The sequence below is a fragment of the Oratosquilla oratoria genome, chromosome 10 (genome assembly GCF_046742065.1).
Source record: "Oratosquilla oratoria isolate Oo_2021 chromosome 10, ASM4674206v1, whole genome shotgun sequence".
Lineage (NCBI taxonomy): Eukaryota > Metazoa > Arthropoda > Malacostraca > Stomatopoda > Squillidae > Oratosquilla > Oratosquilla oratoria.
The window spans coordinates 576,747-600,319 of NC_134786.1; the positions used below are offsets into that span (position 1 = coordinate 576,747).

Sequence of the window (23,573 nt, forward strand, 5' to 3'; positions counted from 1 at the left end):
AACGCAGCTGTACCGAAATGATTTCGGCCCTGGGCAGGATTCGAACCAAGCACTACGCGCACCACCATGCTCGTAGTTCATCGTTCTACCAACTGCGCCACCGAGTCGTGTATGTGTGTACGTGTGTGTGTGTGTACGTGTATGTGTGTGTGAATGTGTGTGTGTGTGTGTGTATGTCTGTGTGTATTTACCTAGTTGTATATTACGGGAAGGGGAGCTATGGTCGTAGTATCCCGTCTTCATATCTCATTTTATCTAAACTATTTTTAAATTCATGTATTGTTTTTGCACACACCACTTTCTCATGTAACTTGTTCCAACTGTCTATTACTCTGTGAGGAAAGCTGTTCTTTTTCAGAACTCTTCTATAGCTGTCTTTCTATGTGTACGTGTGTGTGTATTTGTGTTTATGTGTGTGTGTGTATTTGTGTTTATGTGTGTGTGTGTGTGTTTACATCATCATCATCATCATCATCATCATCATCATCATCATCATCATCATCATCATCATCATCATCATCGTCGTCGTCGTTGTCGTCAATCGTGAAATACTTGTCCGTTAACCCTTGTTTTGATAGGTTTTCATAATACATGCCCTGCGTGATATCTCTAGCTCACTTCCCTCTTGAGTGAATGTACAAAACCCAGTGTCCTATATTATGTTACCTACAGCTCATGTATTGTATGTGTGTGTGTATTTATAAGTGTATGTGTATGTGTGTACGCATGTGTATGCTAGTTTCCTTCCTATATTCATAATAAAAACCTCCCCCCGACTGTATGACGCTATTGCGTAATAAACAAAACAAAAGAAAAAAGAAAAAAATCATCATCGTCGTTCTCGTCGTCATCATCATCATCATCGGCAGCAGCAGCAGCAGTGGCAACAGCAGTATCATCAAAATCATCATCATCATCATCATCGTCATCATCATCATCATCATCATCATCATCATCATCGTCATCATCATCATCATCATCATCATCATCATCATCATCATCATCATCATCATCATCATCATCATCATCATCGTCGTCGTCGTCGTCATCGTCATCATCTTCATCATCATCATCATCGTCGTCGTCGTGTTGGACTTGTGATCGATAGCTATATCCCTCTCGAAAAATGATGATGATGATGATGATGATAAGAATGATAATAATGGTTACAAAATAGAGGGTATAGCTGTCGATTACAAGTCTAACACGTCATCCAAGACCATAATGAATCTCACACACACACACATGCACACCCACACACCACACATACACTTATATACATATATCATCATCATCATCATCATCATCGTCGTGTTGGACTTGCGATCGACAGCTATATCCCTCTCGAAAGATGACAATGATGATAATGACGATGATGATGATGATGATGATGTGAATCACACACACACACACACACACACATACAGACACGCTCCCACATACACATAGCCAAGGGTTTTCATTCATTGAACCCAACTCATGGGAAACCAGACCGTCGCATTAAATGATTATAGTCGTCGTCGTCGTCATCATCATCATCATCATAGTCGTCGTCGTCATCATCATCACCATCATCATTATCATCACCATCATCATCATCGTCGTCGTCAATCGTCAAATACTTGACCGTTACCCTTGCTTTGGTGTGTTTTTTTAATACTTGATGCCGTGCGTGATATCTCTAGCTTACTTCCCCTTTGAGTGAATGTACAAAACCCAGTGTCCTATATTATGTTACCTACAACTCATTTATTGTATGTGTGTGTGTACGTGTGTAAGCATGTGTATTCGAGTTGCCTTCCTACATTCACTATAAAAAAAACTCCCCCCCCACTGTATGACGTTATTGCGTAAAAAAAAAAAAATCATCATCGTCGTCGTCGTCATCATCATCATCATCGATCGGTCATATACAAGCTCTGAGATCTCCTCCGGTAGGGAAATAGCTGTCGATCACGAGTCGAACACGTGATCCAAAGACCAAGTGAATACACACACACACACACACACACACACACACACACGCACACACACACATATATACACATGTACACATTTTATTTGCAATCAAGGGATTGCAAGTACCCATTTGAAATACTCGACGACGATGTCGTCATCATACTTCTCAACCTCTCAGCCAACACCAACGCAGTTTCCCGCCCTAAATATTTAAATTCCAGCCAATATTTATTTACCTGTTTGTTTATCATGTACCTTTGTCTATGCATTTATTTATGTATTTTATTTATCATTTACATTATTATAGTTTTTATTCATTCATCTATTGATATTATGATTTTTTCGGCAGTTTCCTATTGTAAGCCTTGTCAAACGTAATGCGCATGCGCAGCCTTATCGTCTGACGAGAAAACGAACTTTTTTATAAAGGTAAAGATATTTGCGTATATGTTATACATTAGAGATATTTACATTCTAATTGATGTATACATATTCAAGAAAATATTTGATTTAATTTATTGTGATGTATGAGTAATGTATAATTGATATTATCTTCGGATGATCTTGAATGGGCGGGGATTGCTGGAACGTATCAAACGACTTTGAAATTTGAATAGAGGTGCCCGGCTTCCCGCCTCAGTCTTTGTTTGGAAGCGGTAAGATGGAGACACGCAGTGGGTAAGTACTTGTTATCTCGCATTATTTATAAGTAAAATTGTTAATTTGAAATTAAAGATAGGACTGGTATTACGTAGCTTGAAAATAATGTATCGAAAACTAGTAATCATTATATAGATAGAGGCAAGGATTGACAAGATAGGAAACGATTTCTTATATAATTCTATTCACATGGATTTTGATAGTTCTAGCAACCTTCCTGTGATCTTCCCTTCCTTGAGGGCTCTAAGCCTCCATTACTCTGTTTGATTCTCGTTTATTATTAGTTATATGTCAATTTAATGTAATGCACTATTTACCTGTTCGTTTATTATGTAACTATGCCTATGCATTTATTTATGCATTTTATTTATCATTTACATTATTATAGTTTTTATTCATTCATCTATTAATATTATATTTTTTTTTCGGCAGGTTCTCCTATCGGCAGGTTCTTATCGTCAGACGAAAGTCGCCTGCTCAGGCATATTTTCAGACGAGAAAACGAACTTTTTTTTTAAGGTAAGGATATCTGCGTATATGTTTTAGATTAGAGATATTTGCATTCTAATTGGTGTAGATATTCAAGGAAATATTTGATTTAATTTCTTATGATGTATAAATGTAATATTAACTTCAGATGATGTTGAAGGCAGGCATTAATGGAACGTATAGAACGTATAGTTTCCCGCCTCGGTCTTACTTTGTTTTGAAGTGGTGGGTTTGAGGGACGCAGTGGGTAAGTACTGATATCTTGCATTATTTATAAGTAAAAATTGTTAATTTGAAATTAAAGATATGGTATTACGTAGCTTGAAAATAATGTATCGAAAACTAGTAATCATTATATAGATAGAGGCAAGGATTTATAAGATAGGAAACGATTTCAATTATAATTCTAGTCACATGGATTTTGATAGTTCTAGCAACCTTCCTGTGATCTTCCCTTCCTTCATGGCTCTAAGCCCTGATCCTACATTGCTTGAAACGAGGGATCGCCACATCTGTGAAGAAACGAAGGAAGGTAGGTTAAATGTTATCTTTTAGACGCAATTTTTATTTGAGGAAAATAGTTCATATGATTAATATATGCTAGTCATTTTTTTTTTTTTTTTTTTTTTTTAGTCTGTACAGTCATATTTTTCATGTTAGTCAACCTTGACGTCTTTTTTGTAGTCAACCTAGCTTGTATTATGATTTTTTCCTAGTTATAATGTCATTGTGAGGAGCACAGTGGAAATAAGTCTTTTGACTTTGTGCCATCCTCGGATATACAATTAATTACTATGTACGAGTCTTCATGTATTTTATTGTACATGATGCCGAACCTAAGGTGAGGAAACCGTTTTGTTTATGGTATTGTTTTGTTAATTAATTAAATTAACAAGAAAACAAACACCATAAATAAAACCGTTTATTGTACATTTTTCTGAATAAAACATTTGATAAATTTATATTTTTTTTTTTTTTTTTTTTTTAGTCGGTACAGTCATATTTTTCATGTTAGTCAATCTTGACGTCTTTTTTGTAGTCAACCTAGCTTGTATTATGATTTTTTCCTAGTTATAATGTCATTGTGAGGAGCACAGTGGAAATAAGTCTTTTGACTTTGTGCCATCCTCGGATATACAATTAATTACTATGTACGAGTCTTCATGTATTTTATTGTACATGATGCCGAACCTAAGGTGAGGAAACCGTTTTGTTTATGGTATTGTTTTGTTAATTAATTAAATTAACAAGAAAACAAACACCATAAATAAAACCGTTTATTGTACATTTTTCTGAATGAAACATTTGATAAATTTATATAATTTTTTTTTTTTTTTTTTTTTTTTTAGTCGGTACAGTCATATTTTTCATGTTAGTCAATCTTGACGTCTTTTTTGTAGTCAACCTAGCTTGTATTATGATTTTTTCCTAGTTATAATGTCATTGTGAGGAGCACAGTGGAAATAAGTCTTTTGACTTTGTGCCATCCTCGGATATACAATTAATTACTATGTACGAGTCTTCATGTATTTTATTGTACATGATGCCGAACCTAAGGTGAGGAAACCGTTTTGTTTATGGTATTGTTTTGTTAATTAATTAAATTAACAAGAAAACAAACACCATAAATAAAACCGTTTATTGTACATTATTCTGAATAAAACATTTGATAAAATTATATATTTTTTTTTTTTTTTTTTTTAGTCGGTACAGTCATATTTTTCATGTTAGTCAATCTTGACGACTTTTTTGTAGTCAACCTAGCTTGTATTATGATTTTTTCCTAGTTATAATGTCATTGTGAGGACCACAGTGGAAATAAGTCTTTTGACTTTGTGCCATCCTCGGATATACAATTAATTACTATGTACGTGTCTTCATGTATTTTATTGTACATGATGCCGAACCTAAGGTGAGGAAACCGTTTTGTTTATGGTATTGTTTTGTTAATTAATTAAATTAACAAGAAAACAAACACCATAAATAAAACCGTTTATTGTACATTTTTCTGAATAAAACATTTGATAAATTTATATAATTTTTTTTTTTTTTTTTTTTTTTTTTTAGTCGGTACAGTCATATTTTTCATGTTAGTCAATCTTGACGTCTTTTGTGTAGTCAACCTAGCTTGTATTATTTTTTCCTAGTTATGTCATTGTGAGGACCACAGTGGAAATAAGTCTTTTGACTTTGTGCCATCCTCGGATATACAATTAATTACTATGTACGAGTCTTCATGTATTTTATTGTACATGATGCCGAACCTAAGGTGAGGAAACCGTTTTGTTTATGGTATTGTTTTGTTAATTAATTAAATTAACAAGAAAACAAACACCATAAATAAAACCGTTTATTGTACATTTTTCTGAATAAAACATTTGATAAATTTATATAATTTTTTTTTTTTTTTTTGTCGGTACAGTCATATTTTTCATGTTAGTCAATCTTGACGTCTTTTTTGTAGTCAACCTAGCTTGTATTATGATTTTTTCCTAGTTATAATGTCATTGTGAGGACCACAGTGGAAATAAGTCTTGACTTTGTGCCATCCTCGGATATACAATTAATTACTATGTACGAGTCTTCATGTATTTTATTGTACATGATGCCGAACCTAAGGTGAGGAAACCGTTTTGTTTATGGTATTGTTTTGTTAATTAATTAAATTAACAAGAAAACAAACACCATAAATAAAACCGTTTATTGTACATTTTTCTGAATAAAACATTTGATAAATTTATATAATTTTATGCGAGTGGAACTTTTTACTTCGACATAATTACACATGGACATATTGAACTATCATGTGAAGAAATGAACTACTCGCCCCCTATCCACACTTCCGTATACAGTACTTATTCTTGTATTGAATTACAGGTTGATCGTCACCAAATCATCCATTCACACAGCTCTGAGGCCTAAGCATCGCATCATTTCACCCGACTGTCACTGTAAGTAGATTGGAATAATTTGGGCTAATTATAGCCCTTTGTTAGTGTGAATGAGTTCCAAAGTGGCAGTTCTGTGACTTTTTTTATTTTTTATTAATGCCCTATTGTTCCAGTGATTTTTTTTTATTCTATGTATGAAAGTGCATGAGCCAACGGATAATAAGGCCATTTCTACCAATACATTAGAATAGATATACAGCAGGGTCGTTGCATGGTTGATGAAGACGTGGTGACGTCTGGGTCATCATCCATAGTTGGAATGGGCTGGTGGAATGGAGCAGATGGTCACGAGTTTATTGTGCATCTTTGTTTTAATAGCGACTGCTTCCAAGGTGGTGGTTAGTGGTAATTCCACTTGGGGGAGGCAGTCGTTGACTGCAACTGCGACTCCCCCCCCCCTCCAGGCGCCAACCTGTCCTTCCTATAGGTGGTAAAGTTCTTAAGTTTGAACTCGACACTGGGCTTAAGGAGCGTTTCTTGTAGACATGACTGAGGGGTCGTTTTGTGAGTAAAAAATGACTAGGTTATTTAATTTACTTGTAATACCTCGGCAATTCCACTGGATTATTTTCATTTTTTTTTTTTTCTCGTTTTTTTTTTTTTCTTTCTTTTTTTTTTCTTTCTTTCTTTCTTTCTCTTTATGTTTGGGTTTCTTCCTTTCTTGGCCTTAGTGGGAGAGGTGTGTTTAACCCCGGATGAACGGTCTGGGCTAAAAATAGGACTTAAAAATGGCTTTTGGGAACCGGAGGTCTCCATTTGGACATGGTCTTGTGTATGTTTAGGCGCACATACAGAAGGTGACCATATTTGGAACCTTTGTTGCTGCGCAAAGGGTTAGGGACATATGGTCGTGTTGGGACATGGATGTATCCTATTTTGACGTGGTCAGGGAGGGTTGTTGAATTGAATGTGAGGATTAGGAAGGGCGTGTTCACTCGCACGTTCATTTCCCGTTCTAGTCACGTGATGAATTTAACTTGGTTTACTTAGTGAAGTTCGGAGGTGGATCTTGACAGCTGTAGTGGACTACCGCTGCTGCCAGTCCTGTTGTCCCTCCTGGCGAGGGTCAGTCAGTTGGTCTGGTAGTGAGTTTGGAGGGAACCTACTGATGGCGGTGTAGCCTGGCACTGACTGGAGGCTCGTCTGGCAGCACCTTGCGCAGGAACCTGTCCAGTGCATGTTTGAAGCTGTGCACTGCCGAGCATTTAGTTTTCTCTCTGAACTCTGTTGGGAGGGCGTTGAAGATTTTTGGACCCTCATGGCTTAGGCTGGTTGCCAGTAGGGTCTTGATTAATCCTTTCCGGGGCTCTTGATGGGAGAGTTTGTCACTCATGCCCATGCCTTACACTGTGGTATGGCTTGATTGTTGAGGGCGTGGGTGGGGTCTGGAAGAAGCCCCTGAAGGATTTTCCATGTGTAAATGGCCCTGTATCTTTCCTCCTCCTCCTCCTCCTCCTCCTCCTCCTTTGTTGGGAGTAGGGACCTAGTGAGTGCTCCCAGGCGATCCCAATAGTTGAAATCTTGCATCCCTTTGATATGCTGCCTGGTGTAGTTCCTTTGGACAGTTTGAAGGATCTGGATGTCTCGACGTTTGTGTGGCGACCAGAGTTGGCTACAATAGTCCAGGATTGGTTGAATAAGCAACTTGCAGAGGGTAAGCATCACTTGAAGCTCTCTTGAGGAGAAAGTCGTTAGGACCCAGCTGGACCTCCCTCCCTCCTGCTCTTTTCACTGACTGCATGATGTGGTGCTGGAAAGTGTCAGCATCATCACTTAAGGGAATGCCCAGGCTGCTTTTTACATGGGCATTGGGTGTGATTTTCCTAGCTCTTTGTGAGTGCAGTTGAGTGTTGTCTTTAATGCCTTGGTTTGTGCCATATCTCAAAATCTCAAAGTTCTCTTGGTTGAATTGCACGTTGCAGTCGTTGGCCCATGCATAAACTGAGTTGAGATGGTCTTGTTGCACGTCCCCACTTTGCCGCAGAGCATGGCTAATGTGGGTATCATCGGCCAAAGACAGGAGGGTTGAGTCCACATTCCTATTTATGTCATTGATATGGATTAGGAATAGGAGGAAGGGGCCGAGTACAGATCCTTATGGTACTTGGCTTATTACCTTGGATTCAATGGACTTGACACCATCAATGGCGACCGTTTGTGTACAGTCTGTCAGGAAGTTGTGAAGCCAGACTCCTAGCTTCCCTGAGATTCCTAGATCCCTTGCCCTGTGGAGGAGGAGGAGGAGGACACCGTGGTCCACCTTGTGGAAGGCTTTGGCAAAGTCTAGGAATACTACGTCAACATTTCTCCCCTCCCACAGGTTGTGTAGTAGCCAGTCGTAGTGTGCCCGTAGGTTTGAGAGGCATGACCGACCTTTCCTGAAACCTTGCTTATTCTCTTTAATGGGTTTATTCACTTGAAGGTGTGTGAACAGCTTGTCCCTTACGCATTTCTCAATTACCTTGACAATGAGGGTGGGACGTGAGGGCGACAGGTCGATAGTTCTTTGGCAAGGTCCGATCTCCTCCTCCTCCTCTGCCTCCTTTACCACCTCCTCCTCCTCCTCTGCCTCCTTTACCACCTCCTCCTTCTCTGCCTCCTTTACCACCTCCTCCTTCTCTGCCTCCTTTACCACCTCCTCCTTTTCCTCCTCCTCCTCCTTTACCACCACCTCCTCCTCCTTTACCACCACCTCCTCCTCCTTCTCCACCACCTCCTCCTCCTCCTCTTCCACCAACTCCTACTCCTCTTCCTCCTCTTCCACGTCCTGCTCCTCCTCCTTTTCCCCCTCCTCCTTTTCCTCCCCCTCCTCCTTTTCCTCCCCCTCCTCCTTTTCCTCCCCCTCCTTCTCCTCCCCCTCCTCCTCCTCCCCCTCCTCCTCCTCCTCCTCCTCCTCCTCCCCCTCCTCCCCCTCCCTCCTCCTCCTCCTCCTCCTCCTCCTCCTCCCCTCCCCCTCCTCCTCCTCCCCTCCCCCTCCTCCTCCTCCTCCTCCTTCTCCTCCTTTATATTATATTGGGCTTATGATGGCTTGTTTTAGTAGTGCCGGAATCTTTATTTTGTCTAGGGAGGCTAACCACAACACAGGGATTGGGGATTGGGACTGCCAAGACCTTGCTGCTGCAGCATTTTAGGAGTAGGATTGCCGGAACGCCATCTTCTGTCTGGTCAGTCCAGTGGCCGAGTTAATCCTGAGCTCCTTGATGGCCTTTTTGATGTTCCCTACTGTCACTCACTTGGATGTTGGTAAGCTGGTTGAGGTTGGTGGTCACCTGGTTGAAGAAAAAGGTTGTGGGATGGATGGATGGAGGATTTCCATGTGTGTCTTTGGTATGCTGAACATGCTGTCGTATTGGTGTGCCAGCATTTGGCTGGCAGGTTTCCTGTGGGTCATCTGCTGTTATGGTTCCTTGTGTGTCAGAGAAGATTGTTTTCTCTGACCTGCAATTGCTGACCAATTGTTGATTATTGGTCCAAAAGAGGTCCAGTATGTTCCTTCTAGTCGGCTCCATTATATGCTGGTTAAGGAACGGTTTGTCAGTCAGCGGTCTCTAGAAGGAGTTTGGCTTGGGCTTGGTCTTCTAGAGTGCCCCCACTGACTTGTTCTGCCGATATCAGCAGGCCAGCATAGAAAGTTGGGGAAGTTGAAGTGGTGGCCACACATGATATCTGTCATGGCATGTGGGGTGGTCAGTCAGTCTCCAGCACTTGGTTCAGCTTTTCCAAAGCTTTGAGATTGCACTGAGGTGGACGGACGGTAGCAGTTGCCAATGATTAGATTTATGTTGGTGATATGTAAGGCTAGGAGTTCTATCACCCCTTTTGAGTGGGATAATAGTGTCTTGGTGTGGGTGGCTAGATTGTGCCTGCCTGAGGTTGACCATTGCACCACCATGGCAAAGGTCTTGTTGAAGGACTGTTCTTTTGTCAAGGCTGTTTACTCTCCTGTATATTTTTGCATCATGAGTGTACGAATAACTTGCCACTGGACCAGATATCGTCAAATGGTCATTTACAAGGATCAGAAACAAAACCAGACCTAGTGTCCCTTCCTTCCTTCCTTCCTTCCTTCCTTCCTTCCTTCCTTCCCTCCCTCCCTCCCTCCCTCCCTCCCTCCCTCCCTCCCTTCCTTCCTTCCTTCCTTCCTTCCTTCCTTACTTACTTACTTCCCTCCCTCCCTCCCTCCCTCCCTCCCTCCCTTCCTTCCTTCCTTCCTTCCCTCCCTCCTTCCCTCCTTCCCTCCCTCCCGAGGGACACCTCTCCATACATTAATCCATCCTGAATATAGACCCGATTGAAACCCTCGTGTCTTCTGTTCTCATGGAAGGCTTGAATGATGAATCCTCCTCCACATGTCCCCTTCAATGCCCACAGCTTTTCAAAGATCCTGCATGGAATTGACATCAGACTCCCTGGACGATAGTTGAAGGCCTTCATTTTGTTTCCGTTCTTGAATATTGGAGTAATATTGGCTTTTCCCCAATCTTGCGGGATTGCCCCTGATGTTGATGATTCCTCAAAGATGTATAGAAGTGGAAGAGAGAGAGTGAGAGTGAGTGAGTGAGTAGTGGCACATTCTTTGAGCATTTTGGGATGAACCCCATCTGGGCCTGGTGCTGATGTCTCCTAAAGATATTGGTTCCAATGCCTGCCTTTTGGATGATATCCATTATGCCTCCTGTAATTAAGGTGGGTGGGTGGGTTGATGAGAGCACCTCCATGGAACTAACTGCCTCTCTAACTCCTCCTGGATTTGTTGGCAGCTTCCTGCATGAACACTGTGAAATTGCGTATTCAGCAGCAACTGGCATGTTTCCAAGGTGGAGCTAGTTACCGTTCCATCCTCTTCCATCAGCCTATTGATACCCTCTTTTTAACCTTTGTTTTGCTGAGGGCATAAGCGCAAAAGGCTCTTGTGTCGCCTTTGATGATGTCTGGCCAGTTGATGCTCAAAATCATATTATTTCTCTCACAATGGGAGTAAGCATCACAATTTATCCTAAGTTAGATGGCTCCACTACACCGTCAGTTGTAGTAAACGCACAATGGCGTCCTATGAAAATTAGACAGTTGAGCATTTAATTAAAAGTTGAATTGGCAACAAGCGGAGCACTTGTCTCTGGGAGGAAGGAGAATTTGATAGAAGGTAAGATATCGTACTTACTTTCAAGACGATTTCAAGTAACCATAGTCCTTTGTTACTGTGTAAATATCCATTTTATTGGTCGGAGTGTTCACCTTAACGTCTATCGAAGGAAAGAAATATTGTACTCTAATACCACGGCCTGCCATAATACTGTCCCCAGATTCAAACATATGTCCTTGTTACCTTTTATTAAACAAGATCTTTGTATTATCTGCCTGTCAGATGCGCTGCCACCGTAGCTATCACTCGCATAAGAAATTAGTCCACCTGGAGTGCAGCCGATCATTGTCTTGAATGTGTTGCGAATTTTATAAGTGGGAAAAAGTTGCACTCTGTGAATTAACATTACTGGGCTTTTGAATCGGCACCTCTGTTGCATCCAAAATTACTCTTGTTGATAGAAATTGTTTTTTGAAGTTCACTGGTATTAAGTCCTGCACTGTGTTTCTTTCTGGCCAAAAATTGATTTCTTGGAGTTGGAAGAACATAAAATTAATCCATACATTCACAACTTTTGACGCACAAGTTTGACTGACTCTCAACAAAATAGATAATTCAATATCATCTTTGGCCTATCTCAACTTGATTATAGTTACAAACGACTGATCTACCGCTAATAATAAATCATAGTCCATTCCATCAATATTAAGGAAAAATGTGCAAAGTCATTAAATCCTGTATAATACTGAATGGCCTTATTGTCATTTTTAAACCGGAAGATTGAGAATCTAGCATTCATAGAATTTATCTCGCACAGGATACCGTAGTCCTGGACCGATTTCTCTGCGTCAGCGTCACTTTGTAGAATCTCCTTTTCCCTTTCGTTGCCAACATCTTGAATATTGGATTCATTTAGAAATAAATGTCTCCTCCTAGGTGCTCTTTCTGCATTTAGTGTTGAGGTAAATGTGGATGGTGTATTAAAATCAAAAATAGATGGAACCGCACCAGGCTTCAGGCTGTTACGAGAACCTGAAATTAAAGCAAAGAAAAATTTAGTCCTTTGCTTATCTTAGGAAGCAAAGGAGTAAGGTTAGGGTAAGTTGGTGGGCTCTTCCTTGTTTCCTCGTCTATATATTGGTACAATGTTAGCATTTTTGCAGTCATTAGGTATCTTTCCTTCTTTGAGTGAGCTATTAATTATGTTGTGTATTTTGTGTGTTAGTTTTTTCTTTGCATTCCTTTAGAATCCAATTTGCACTACCATCTTGGCCCTGTGATTTTCTGACGTCAAGTTTTGACAGGTGTTCTGATATTTGTTTTTGTTGTAAATCACTCATGTGGGGAGATCGCTTGTTATTATCTTGGTCCCAATTTTGCATTTTGTCTCTGGTGAAGACAGATTTAAAGTGATTGTTCATGACTTGGGCCATTTCTAATTCTTGTGTGTATTCTATATTTCCTTGGAGTAGTTTCACCATTTCCTGTTTGTTTTCAAGTTTACCATTCACATATCGATAGAATTGTTTGAGTTGATCTTTGCATTTATTTATAATATCCTTTTCATGGTTCCTTTTCTCCTCTCTTCTCACTTTAACATACTCATTTCTATAGTTTATGTAAATTTGCCATTTGCTAGTTTATTTGATTTGATTTGATTTGATTTTTTTTTAACATCTTTTCTCCACCTTTTCCAAGCTTTGTCCTTTCAGTCTTTTGCCTCGCTGCATCTTTTATTGAACGAACATTTAATGTACTCTGTCGCTTTTGTCTTGATACATGCCTGTTTACCCCTTCATAATTGTAATTTTCCATCAATATATTCCATTTCTCTTCCACTGTTGTCTCTTCCATATAGAATGTTTCCCAGTCTGCATTCCGGAAGAATGTCTTTAGTTTTGCAAAGTCTGTTTTGTTGTACATCAATCTTCCTTTCCTATGCTTTTCATTTCTCTCCATGTCTATTTCTTCCTTTAGTACAGTTTCGATGATTATATGGTCAATCTTTCCAGTTGGTGTCTTGTAATGGAATTTGTCCATAATTTCAGGTTCTGTTGTAAATATTAAAACTAGTTTCAATGTATGTTTATATGTATGTATATACATGTATGTGTGTATATGTAAATATGTATGTGTGTGTGTGTGTATGTGTGTATGTATGTATGTATGTATGTAGTTACCTGGTTGTATTTACCTAGTTGTATTTTACGGGAAGGGGAACTATGGTCGTGGTCGCCTTTGTATCTCGCAGTGTCTAGTTTACTTCTAAACTCATGAATGGTTTTTGTGCATACTTTTTCATAATCCAGTTGGTTGCAAGTGTCCAACACTATGTGGAAAACTTTTTCTTGTTCTCTTCTGTACTGTAGATTTTTTTTTTTTTTTTTTTTTTCTCCATTTTCTCTTGTCCTAGTTTAGTAAATACTCTGTCAAGTATCTCTGCCTCTCATGATTCTGTAGATGGTCAGTAGGTCACTTCTCTTCTTTGTTCCAGCATCGGTAACTCCATTTTAGCCAATCTCTCCTCATATGATAGGTTTGCAAGTGCAGGTACCATTTTTGTAGCTGCTCTTTGGATTCTTTCTATTTTCTTTATATTCTTTTTGGTGCTGGGTGACCACAATGTCACTGCATACTAGTCTAGGCTTCATCAATGTAACCAACATTTTTTTTTATCATGTCTTCGTCCAAGTATGCAAATGCCACCTTTATTGATTTTAGCAAGTTGTAAGTCTCCCCGACAATTTTGTTAATCTGTTTATCATAGGACAAGTCGTTTGTGATAATTACCCCCAAATCTTTTTCGGATCCTACCTTCTTTACCTCCTTGGTTCCAATTGTATAATTTCCTGATTCTGTTTTAGCTTTTTCCAAACTCCATTATGCTACAGTTTTTAGTATTAAAGTCCACTTCCCATTTCTGACTAGTTCCATACCTCCTTCAGGTGTTCCTGCAGTGCTTCAGACCTTATTAGTTTCTACTTTCCTTAACAGTTTGGCGTCGTCTGCAAAGAAGCTCGTGTAACAATTCACATCCTCGTCCATGTCATTCACATAAATAGCAAAGGTTACTGGTGGCAATACAGATCCTTGCGGTACTCCACTGATCACCTCTTTCCAATCTGAATATTTTTGTATCCATCAGGAAGTCCTCCAGCCATTTTAGTAGGTTCCCTTGTATTCCTCCTGTGATCCAATTTTTAATTTATTTATTTATTTATTATCTTATTTTATTTTATTTATTTATTTATTTATTTATTTATTTATTTTTGGTTATTTTCTGTGTGGTACTTTGTCAAAGGCTTTTTGTAAGTCTAGGAAGGCACAATCAGCCCATCCATTTCTTGCACTGTCTATTAGTCTTGAGTAGAAGCATACTAAGTTTGTGGTGCATGATCATCCTTGTCTGAACCCAAATTGTCTTGGGTTTATTATGTTATTGTCTTCCAGATGTTTTACCCATCCATTCTTGATGATTTTCTCACAAACTTTGGCTATAGTGCTTGTTAGTGATAGTGGCCTATAGTTGGTGGGCTCTTCCTTGTTTTCTCCTCTATATATTGGTACAATGTTAGCATTTTTGCAGTCATTAGGTATATTTCCTTCTTTGAGTGAGCTATTAATTATGTTGTGTATTTTGTCCGTTCTTTGCATTTCTTTAGAATCCAATTTGCAATACCATCTTGGCCATGTGATTTTCTGACGTCAAGTTTTGACAGGTGTTCTATTTCTTTTTGTGTTGTAAATCACTCGTGTGGAGAGATCGCTTGTTATTATCTTGGTCCCAATTTTGCATTTTGAATAAAAACTACTAATGTAAATGATAAATTAAATGCATAAATAAATGCATAGGCATATTTACATAATAAACAAACAGGTAAATAGTGCATTACATTAAATTGACATATAACTAATAATAAACGAGAATCAAACAGAGTAATGTAAGGAGGCTTAGAGCCCTCAAGGAAGGGAAGATCACAGGAAGGTAGGTTAAATGTTATCTTTTAGACGCAATTTTTATTTGAGGAAAATAGTTCATATGATTAATTTATACCTTGTATGCTAGTCATTATTCTATTTTTTTTTTTTTTTGTCGGTACAGTCATATTTTTCATGTTAGTCAATCTTGACGTCTTTTTTGTAGTCAACCTAGCTTGTATTATGATTTTTTCCTAGTTATAATGTCATTGTGAGGACCACAGTGGAAATAAGTCTTTTGACTTTGTGCCATCCTCGGATATACAATTAATTACTATGTACGAGTCTTCATGTATTTTATTGTACATGATGCCGAACCTAAGGTGAGGAAACCGTTTTGTTTATGGTATTGTTTTGTTAATTGATTAATGAAATTAACAAGAAAACAAACACCATAATTAAAACCGTTTATTGTACATTTTTCTGAATAAAACATTTGATAAATTTATATAATTTTACGCGAGTGGAACTTTTTTCTTCGATATAATTACACATATGGACATATTGAACTGTCATGTGAAGAAATGAACTACTCGCCCCCTAGCCACACTTCCGTATACAGTACTTATTCTTGTATTGAATTACAGGTTGATCGTCACCAAATCATCCATTCACACAGCTCTGAGGCCTAAGCATCGCATCATTTCACCCGACTGTCACTGTAAGTAGATTGGAATAATTTGGGCTAATAGCCCTTTGTTAGTGTGAATGAGTTCCAAAGTGGCAGTTCTGTGACTTTTTTTTTATTAATGCCCTATTGTTCCAGTGATTTTTTTTTATTCTATGTATGAAAGTGCATGAGCAATCAGATAATAAGGCCATTTGTACCAATACATAAGAGTAGATATACAGCAGGGTCGGTGCATGGTTGTTGAAGACGTGGTGACGTCTGGGTCATCATCCATAGTTGGAATGGGCTGGTGGAATGGAGCAGGTGGTCACGAGTTTATTGTGCATCTTTGTTTTAATAGCGACTGCTTCCAAGGTGGTGGTTAGTGGTAATTCCACTTGGGGGAGGCAGTCGTTGACTGCAACTGTGACTGCCCCCCCCCCCCCCCCCCCCAACCTGTCCTTCCTATAGGTGGTAAAGTTCTTAGGTTTGAACTCGACACTGGGCTTAAGGAGCGTTTCTTGTAGACATATGACTGAGGGGTCGTTTCGCGAGTAAAAAATGACTAGGTTATTTAATTTACTTGTAACACCTCGGCAATTCCATTGGATTATTTTCATTTATTTTATTTATTTATTTATTTATTTATTTTTTTTCTATTTATGTGTTTGGGTTTCTTCCTTTCTTGGCCTTAGTGGGAGAGGTGTGTTTAACCCTGGATGAACAGTCTGGGCTAGAAATAGGACTTAAAAATGGCTTTTGGGAACCGGAGGTCTCCATTTGGACATGGTCTTGTGTATGTGTAGGCACACGTTTGGGAAGCTCTGGGATGGCCGGGGAAGGAAGGAAGGAAGGAAGGTGCGAGTGTGTTTGCTTGCTAGTTTGGTGATGTTCTTTGTCCTTGTTGGAGTGCTTGTTCTGTGTTTCAATGGTTCTATAAGTTTTCTTTACTGCCAAAGCATGGGAAGTTGCTCCGGAGGTACTAGTTGGGGTAACTAGTCTTTCCATCACATGCTTCCGTTCTTTGTGGAAGGATATGCCACAAGTTGCTTTTTCTGTATAGATTTTTTGTTGTACTTTGAAAGTGGGACTGTCTCGGGAGGTGGATGCATGGTTGTTATTGGAGGGTCAGCTAACGAATTGAAACACAGCAGAGGAAGCATCCGTAGGATGTTGGCCTGCACACTTAGCGCATATGACTGTTTGCTTGCTGTAGAATTTGGCAAGGTGACCATATTTGAAACCTTTGTTGCTGCGCAAAGGGTTAGGGACATATGGTCGTGTTGGGACATGGATGTATCCTATTTTGATGTGGTCAGGGAGGGTTGTTGAATTGAATGTGAGGATTAGGAAGGGCGTGTTCACTCGCACGTTCATTTCCCGTTCCAGTCGCGTGATGAATTTAACTTAGGTAGGTCAAACACCACCAGAGGCGCCACCGTCGATAAAGAGCCCAATAGCGCGTCATTTTATGCGCACGCCATGCAAACGGCCAAATTTACATACCGCCGGATATTTCATTCATACAAATGTTATACGAGTGTATTTACTACGATCGTAGTAAATTTCAAACGATTACATCATCAGTTACATGTCGGTACATAAAAATATAAGATAAACATGGCGGCTTGCATTCAGCAGTAAATCGAAAATTGGTTTATGTTTCAGCGTAAAAAATGAGCTAAATAAATTCAGAGTGCGGGCAACTAACCAAAAATAACGAAAACTACAAGTCTCGCGGATTATTCTTATACCAAAATAAAGGCAGCGTGATACGGTAGAGCTGAGAAATCGGTGGTACTAATTAGTTTTTTATTCTATCGGGTCGGATTATCGGATAACATCAACATCCATCCCGCCATCTTATCAAACTTCCCTCTATTAAGTTTGTTACTATTATGTTATTAGTGTAATAGACTTATAGTTGAATTATTTGAACTATTTTCTTTAAAATGTGTGATTTTCATGTAATTTGATCAGAGAAGTTACGTTTTTATCCTCCGTAATATTACGGACCACAGCTACGATTCGTCCTGCCCGCTATGATCACTGGTGGTATGGATCAAACTACACTATTAAGTTTGTTACTATTGTGCTATTAGTGTAATAACTTGCATATAGTTGAATTATTCAAACTATTTTCTTTAAAATGTGTGATTTTAATGTAATTTGACGGTATTCGTAGCTGTGGTGGGTAATTTTGCAAAGGATAGAAACGTAATTCTATGATCAAATTACATGGAAATCACACATCTTATAGAAAATAGGTCAAATAATGCAACCATATATTAAATTTTTATATAAAATTGTGCCTGTCAGTAAAAACCGTCATTGTTTACGTTTGATCGGCGATTAGTCAGACCGCACGTTTCGGCCCGATTTTCTGTGAAAAAATAGGCCCGATTTAATTCCATTCAAAATGCAATATCTCGAGCACTAGGACAGCTAGATGGATAATTCAAATGGCATTATACTCATAGCAACTTTTTGCATCCCATGAAAACTACTTCAGCTCAAATATCAGGAATTTTATTTTCATGTTGACCTAGCTAACTTAGTTTACTTAGTGAAGTTCGGAGGTGGATCTTGACAGCTGTAGTGGACTACCGCTGCTGCCAGTCCTGTTGTCCCTCCTGGCGAGGGTCAGTCAGTTGGTCTGGTAGTGAGTTTGGAGGGAACCTACTGATGGCGGTGTAGCCTGGCACTGACTGGAGGCTCGTCTGGCAGCACCTTGTGCAGGAACCTGTCCAGTGCATGTTTGAAGCTGTGCACTGCCGAGCATTTAGTTTTCTCTCTGAACTCTGTTGGGAGGGCGTTGAAGATTTTTGGACCCTCATGGCTTAGGCTGGTTGCCAGTAGGGTCTTGATTAATCCTTTCCGGGCTCTTGATGGGAGAGTTTGTCACTCGCGCCCATGCCTTACACTGTGGTATGGCTTGATTGTCGAGGGCATGGGTGGGGTCTGGAAGAAGCCCCTGAAGGATTTTCCATGTGTAAATGGCCCTGTATCTTTCCTCCTCCTTTGTTGGGAGTAGGGACCTAGTGAGTGCTCCCAGGCGATCCCAATAGTTGAAATCTTGCATCCCTTTGATATGCTGCCTGGTGTAGTTCCTTTGGACAGTTTGAAGGATCTGGATGTCTCCATGTTTGTGTGGCGACCAGAGTTGGCTACAATAGTCCAGGATTGGTTGAATAAGCAACTTGCAGAGGGTAAGCATCACTTGAAGCTCTCTTGAGGAGAAAGTCGTAAGGACCCAGCTGGCCCTCCCTCCCTCCTGCTCTTTTCACTGACTGCATGATGTGGTGCTGGAAAGTGTCAGCATCATCACTTAAGGGAATGCCCAGGCTGCTTTTTACATGGGCATTGGGTGTGATTTTCCTAGCTCTTTGTGAGTGCAGTTGAGTGTTGTCTTTAATGCCCTGGTTTGTGCCATATCTCAAAATCTCAAAGTTCTCTTGGTTGAATTGCACGTTGCAGTCGTTGGCCCATGCATAAACTGAGTTGAGATGGTCTTGTTGCACGTCCCCACTTTGCCGCAGAGCATGGCTAATGTGGGTATCATCGGCCAAAGACAGGAGGGTTGAGTCCACATTCCTATTTGTCATTGATATGGATTAGGAATAGGAGGAAGGGGCCGAGTACAGATCCTTATGGTACTTGGCTTATTACCTTGGATTCAATGGACTTGACACCATCAATGGCGACCGTTTGTGTACAGTCTGTCAGGAAGTTGTGAAGCCAGACTCCTAGCTTCCCTGAGATTCCTAGATCCTTTGCCCTGTGGAGGAGGAGGAGGAGGAGGACACCGTGGTCCACCTTGTGGAAGGCTTTGGCAAAGTCTAGGAATACTACGTCAACATTTCTCCCCTCCCACAGGTTGTGTAGTAGCCAGTCGTAGTGTGCCCGTAGGTTTGAGAGGCATGACCGACCTTTCCTGAAACCTTGCTTATTCTCTTTAATGGGTTTATTCACTTGAAGGTGTGTGAACAGCTTGTCCCTTACGCATTTCTCAATTACCTTGACAATGAGGGTGGGACGTGAGGGCGACAGGTCGATAGTTCTTTGGCAAGGTCCGATCTCCTCCTCCTCCTCTGCCTCCTTTACCTCCTTTACCACCACCTCCTTCTCTGCCTCCTTTACCACCTCCTCCTCCCCTCCTCCTCCTCCCCCCTCCTCCTCCTCCCCTCCTCCTCCTCCCCCTCCTCCTCCTCCTCCTCCTCCTCCTCCTCCTCCTCCTCCTCCTCCTCCTCCCCCTCCTCCTCCTCCTCCTCCCCCTCCTCCTCCTCCCCCTCCTCCTCCTCCTCCTCCTCCTCCTCCTCCTCCTCCTCCTCCTCCTCCTCCTCCTCCTCCTCCTCCTCCTCCTCCTTTGTATAATATTGGGCTTATGATGGCTTGTTTTAGTAGTGCCGGAATCTCTCTTTTGTCTAGGGAGGTTAACCACAACACAGGGATTGGGGATTGGGACTGCCAAGAACTTACCTCTGCAGCATTTTAGGAGTAGGATTGCCGGAACGCCATCTTCTGTCAGGTCCAGTCCAGTGGCCGAGTTAATCCTGAGCTCCTTGATGGCCTTTTTGATGTTCCCTACTGTCACTCACTTGGATGTTGTCAAGCTGGTTGAGGTTGGTGGTCACCTGGTTGAAGAAAAAGGTTGTGGGATGGATGGATGGATGGATGGATGGAGGATTTCCATGTGTGTCTTTGGTATGCTGAACATGCTGTCGTATTGGTGTGCCAGCATTTGGCTGGCAGGTTTCCTGTGGGTCATCTGCTGTTATGGTTCCTTGTGTGTCAGAGAAGATTGTTTTCTCTGACCTGCAATTGCTGACCGATTGTTGATTATTGGTCCAAAAGAGGTCCAGTATGTTGTTCCTTCTAGTCGGCTCCATTATATGCTGGTTAAGGAACAGTTTGTCAGTCAGCGGTCTCTAGAAGGAGTTTGGCTTGGGCTTGGTCTTCTAGAGTGCCCCCACCGACTTGTTCTGCCGATATCAGCAGGCCAGCATAGAAAGTTGGGGAAGTTGAAGTGGTGGCCACACATGATATCTGTCATGGCATGTGGGGTGGTCAGTCAGTCTCCAGCACTTGGTTCAGCTTTTCCAAAGCTTTGAGATTGCACTGAGGTGGACGGACGGTAGCAGTTGACAATGATCAGATTTGTTGGTGATATGTAAGGCTAGGAGTTCTATCACCCCGTTTGAGTGGGATAACAGTGTCTTGGTGTGGGTGGCTAGATTGTGCCTGCCTGAGGTTGACCATTGCACCACCATGGCAAAGGTCTTGTTGAAGGACTGTTCTTTTGTCAAGGCTGTTTACTCTCCTGTATATTTTTGCATCATGAGTGTAAGAATAACTTGCCACTGGACCAGATATCGTCAAATGGTCATTTACAAAGATCAGAAACAAAACCAGACCTAGTGTGCTTTCTTTCTTCCTTCCTTCCTTCCTTCCTTGAGGGACACCTCTCCATACATTAATCCATCCTGAATATAGACCCGATTGAAACCCTCGTGTCTTCTGTTCTCATGGAAGGCTTGAATGATGAATCCTCCTCCACATGTCCCTTCAATGCCCACAGATTTTCAAAGATCTTGCATGGAATTGACATTAGACTCCCTGGACGATAGTTGAAGGCCTTTATTTTGTTTCCGTTCTTGAATATTGGAGTAATATTGGCTTTTCCCCAATCTTGCGGGATTGCCCCTGATGTTAATGATTCCTCAACGATGTATAGAAGTGGAAGAGAGAGAGAGAGAGTGAGAGTGAGTGAGTGAATAGTGGCACATTCTTTGAGCATTTGGGGGTGAACCCCATGTGGGCCTGGTGCTGATGTCTCCTAAAGTTATTGGTTCCAATGCCTGCCTTTTGGATGATATCCATTATGCCTCCTATAATTAAGGTGGGTGGGTTGATGAGAGCACCTCCATGGAACTAACTGCCTCTCTGTAACTCCTCCTGGATTTGCTGGCAGCTTCCTGCATGAACACTTTGTGAAATTGTGTATTCAGCAGCAACTGGCATGTTTCCAAGGTGGAGCTAGTTACCGTTCCATCCTCTTCCATCAGCCTATTGACACCCACTTTTTAACCTTTGTTTTGCTGAGGGCATAAGCGCAAAAGGCTCTTGTGTTGCCTTTGATGATGTCTGGCCAGTTGCTCAAAATCATATTGTTTCTCTCACAATGGGAGTAAGCATCACAATTTATCCTGTTAGATAGCTCCACTACACCGTCAGTTGTAGTAAACACACAATGGCGTCCTATGAAAATTAGACAGTTGAGCATTTAATTAAAAGTTGAATTGGCAACAAACGGAGCACTTGTCTCTGGGAGGAAGGAGAATTTGATAGAAGGTAAGATATCGTACTTACTTTCAAGACGATTTCAAGTAACAATAGTCCTTTGTTACTGTGTAAATATCCATTTTATTAGTCGGAGTGTTCACCTTAACGTCTATCGAAGCAAAGGAATATTGTACTCTAATACCACGGCCTGCCATAATACTGTCCCCAGATTCAAACATATGTCCATGTTACCTTGTATTAAACAAGATATTTTGATTATCTGCCTGTCAGATGCGCTGCCACCGTAGCTATCACTAGCATAAGAAATTAGTCCACCTGGAGTGCAGCCAATCATTGTCTTGAATGTGTTGCGATTTTTATAAGTGGGAAAAAGTTGCACTTTGTGAATTAACATTACTGGGCTTTTGAATCGGCACCTCTGTTGCATCCAAAATTACTCTTGTTGATGGAAATTGTTTTTTGAAGTTCACTGGTATTAAGTCCTGCACTGTTTCTTTCTGGCCAAAAATTGATTTCTTGGAGTTGGAAGAACAAAATTAATCCATACATTCACAACTTTTAACGCACAAGTTTGACTGACTCAACAAAATGGATAATTCAATATCATCTTTGGCCTATCTCAACTTGATTATAGTTACAAACGACTGATCTTCCGCTAATAATAAATCAGTCCATTCCATCAATATCATTAAGGAAAAATGTGCAAAGTCATTAAATCCTGTATAATACTGAATGGCCTTATTGTCATTTTTAAACCGGAAGATTGAGAATCTAGCATTCATAGAATTTATCTCGCACTGGATACCGTAGTCCTGGACCGATTTCTCTGCGTCAGCGTCACTTTGTAGAATCTCCTTTTCCCTTTCGTTGCCAACATCTTGAATATTGGATTCATTTTGAAATAAACGTCTCCTCTTAGGTGCTCTTTCTGCATTTAGTGTTGAGGTGAATGTGGATAATGTATTAAAATCAAAAATAGATGGAACCGCACCAGGTTTCAGGCTCTTACGAGAACCTGAAATTAAAGCAAAGAAAATTTAGTCCTTTGCTTATCTTAGGAAGCAAAGGAGTAATGTTAGGGTAAGTTGGTGGGCTCTTCCTTGTTTCCTCCTCTATATATTGGTACAATGTTAGCATTTTTGCAGTCATTAGGTATCTTTCCTTCTTTGAGTGAGCTATTAATTATGTTGTGTATTTTGTGTGTTAGTTTTTCTTTGCATTCCTTTAGAATCCAATTTGCAATACCATCTTGGCCATGTGATTTTCTGACGTCAAGTTTTGACAGGTGTTCTGATATTTGTTTTTGTGTTGTAAATCATTCATGTGGGGAGATCGCTTGTTATTATCTTGGTCCCAATTTTGCATTTTCTCTCTGGTGAAGACAGATTTAAAGTGATTGTTCATGACTTGGGCCATTTCTAATTCTTGTGTGTATTCTATATTTCCTTGGAGTAGTTTTCATCATTTCCTGTTTGTTTTCAAGTTTACCATTCACATATCGATAGAATTGTTTGATTTGATCTTTGCATTTATTTATATC

At 40.3% G+C, this 23,573-nt stretch overlaps 2 long non-coding RNA genes across 2 annotated transcripts in view; both read left to right on the plus strand.

The window, feature by feature from the left end:
• The window catches only part of LOC143029052 (uncharacterized), a 26,387-nt gene extending 23,748 nt beyond the window's left edge, over nucleotides 1-2,639 (plus strand). The window contains exons 2-3 of the long non-coding RNA XR_012966765.1: nucleotides 2,309-2,388; nucleotides 2,577-2,639. This is a non-coding gene — a long non-coding RNA (uncharacterized LOC143029052). The remainder of the gene's footprint in view (nucleotides 1-2,308; nucleotides 2,389-2,576) is intronic.
• A 416-nt stretch (nucleotides 2,640-3,055) lies between these two features.
• On the plus strand, nucleotides 3,056-15,791 carry LOC143029049 (uncharacterized). The gene is made up of 5 exons (XR_012966763.1): nucleotides 3,056-3,138; nucleotides 3,257-3,355; nucleotides 3,537-3,640; nucleotides 5,986-6,059; nucleotides 15,708-15,791. It is a non-coding gene; the product is annotated as an uncharacterized LOC143029049 (long non-coding RNA).
• Nucleotides 15,792-23,573: the final 7,782 nt, after the last annotated feature.